The sequence below is a fragment of the Dermacentor andersoni genome, chromosome 7 (assembly GCF_023375885.2).
Source record: "Dermacentor andersoni chromosome 7, qqDerAnde1_hic_scaffold, whole genome shotgun sequence".
NCBI lineage: Eukaryota > Metazoa > Arthropoda > Arachnida > Ixodida > Ixodidae > Dermacentor > Dermacentor andersoni.
In genome coordinates this window covers 39,990,380-39,993,232 of record NC_092820.1, presented here as the reverse complement: position 1 = coordinate 39,993,232, position 2,853 = coordinate 39,990,380, and positions in this window count along the sequence as shown.

Here is a 2,853-nt window from a genome sequence, read left to right as displayed (position 1 = left end):
GCTCTTTGTCAAGACGTTTCACGCCTCCCTGCGCCGCTGACACATCTAACTAAATGGGCATACAAACAGGTTCCATTTTCATAGAATTCGTTAATGCTTTCGATCGCGTTGCTCATTGCCGTCTCATAGCTAAACTTTCATGCTTAAAGATCGATTCTCTAACAGTATCTTGGATAAGAAATTTGTTGTCATTCCGTAAGCAATTCACCGTCTTCGATAACTTTATTTCCAGTATCAGCGACGTAACATCTGGTGTACCACAAGGAAGCGTACTCGGACCATTACTTTTTCTGATCTATATTAACGACATGCCATCCGAAATAACGTCAGTCATTCGCTTGTTCGCAGAGGATTGTGTGATCTATCGTAAAATCTGCTCATCCTCCGATCACGTCGCTCTCCAACGAGATTTGACCGTATTACTAACTGGTGCTCTTCTTGGCAAAGGACCCTAAACACTGAGAAACGAAAACTAATAACATTCATCCGCAAAAAGAGATTTTCCGCTTTCGATTACTCACTTGATAAGAACCCCGTCACATGCACCAACTCATACAAGTATCTCGGCATTCTCCTTACACCTAACCTGTCATGGTCTGCGCACATCGAAAAAATAACTGCTAAAGCCTCGCGTACGCTCGGTTATCTTAAACGCAACCTGCGTGATGCTCCTGTTCTCACCAGACAAATCGCTTATCAGACTTTCGTAAGGCCACAACTGGAATTCGCAGCCCCTATCTGGTCACCTCACCAAGATTACCTAATAGCGACTCTCGAATCGGTCCAAAACCGCGCCGCCCGCTTCATTGTCAGAGATTATCACCGCGACTCTAGCATGACTAGCATTAACTCACCTTTATCTCTCTCATCTTTTGAATCCCGATGAACCATAGGATTGCTTTGTCTATTTCACAAAATAATCCATAGCACGCGCCCGTCCACTCTGCCGCTAACTCGTCCATCTCGTACATCTCGGCGTCTGCATAATAATCTGTTTCCAACGTATCTTCGGCCGAACAAATGCTTTCAGTTCTTCCGCGCTACCACGTGCCATTCAGCATTGGAATAACGTACTAAACGACATAGTTGACATTCTTGACCCAGTATCCCTCAAAGCACGCTTATGCATATTATTTCCATAATTCATCACAACTAAACCAAACTGCGCACCTAAGTAAATACTTGTAGCGAAGTTGTAAAGTTTTTTGTTTTTGTTTTGTTTGAATGTTTGTTTTGTATTGCTTTAACATTATTGGAAACTTGTTCTTTCTTCTTCACCTGCCACCATTTGTATAATTTCTTGGTACTCCTCTTTTGTTACTTCACACAGTAGTTTTTTTTTCATTTATGACATTACTTATATTGTTAGATATTTGTTCTTTCGCGTTCACTCGCTCACAATGTATAATTTATTTTTACTCCTTTCTCTTTTGCTAATTCCCTGTATCCTCCCCTCACTCAATACTCCTTCGGGAGCCTGTGAGGTAAATAAAAATAAATAAATAAATAAATAAATGAATAAATAAATAAATAAATAAATAAATGATGTCGAGTTCAACTGGGAAACGCGCAGGGCGACGCATTTCAGGAACTCAAACGGCGCATGCAGTCGCCGCTGGTATTTGGGCAATTCGATGAAGACGCCGATACGGAAATCCACACTGACGCCAGTAGCCTAGGCCTCGGCGCCGTCCTAGTCCAGACGAAAGATGGATTTGAGCGGGTGAGAATTTGCGCTAGCCGGTCGCTGTCAAAAGGGGAAGGCAATTATTCCACAACCGAAAAGGAATACCTTGCCCGCGTATGGGGTATAGCAAAATTCCGCCCTTACCTATATGGCAGACCGATCAGAGTCGTATGCGACCATCGTGCCTTGTGATGGCTAGTGACCTTGAACAACCTTTCAGGTCACCTGGCACGGCGGAGCCTCAGATTGCAAGAATATAACTTATCTGTAATTTACAAGTCCGGACGAAAACATTCTGATGCCGACTGCTGGTATCGCGCTCCCGTGGGCCCACCGCTAACAGACGACCAACGACGCCTTTTTAGCAACAATAAGCACAGACGACTTTGCCGAGCAGCAGCGAACGGACCCAGAGCTAAGAGCCTTGCTGAGTTCTTGGAAGGCAAGACCGACTTGGTCCGGAGGATATTCGGGCGCGGACTGTTTTAGTTCTTCTTGCGAAATGACGTCCTGGTAAAGAAGAACTTTCCCCAGCCCGTGCAAACCACCCCCTCGTTGGGCCTGGAGCACTCCGGTCAGAAGTCCTTCACGCCTCGATTGACGATCAGACTGCCGCGACCTCGGGTTTTCGGGCACACTTGCAGGAATACAAGAGAAATATTACTGGCGGCGCCTCACCCCCGACGTAACCCGTTACGTCAAGACTAGCCGTGACTTCCAACGGCGCAAGAGGCCGCCAATGAGGGCAGCGAGATTACAATAGCCGATCGAGCTGCCTTGCCGACCGTTTCAGCAGATCGGGAAGGATTTGTTGGGACCCTTTCCAGTGTCAGCATCTGGAAACAAGGGGATCGTCGTTGCGACACACTACCTCACCTGCTTCGCTGAAACGAAAGCTCTGCCGAAAGGTACTGCAGCCGAAGTGGCGAAATTCTTCGTCGAGAACATCCTGCTGTGACATGGTGCCCCAGAAATTCTCACCACCGACAGATATGGCCTTTACAGCAGAGCTCACCCAAGCCATTCTGCAGTACAGCCAGGCAAGACACAGGAGACCAGCTGCCTACCACCCGCAGACGAATGGTCTTACGGAACGGCTAAAGAAGATTCTCGCCGATATGCTAGCAATGTACGTCGACGTCGCACAAAAGACGTGGGAAGCCGTC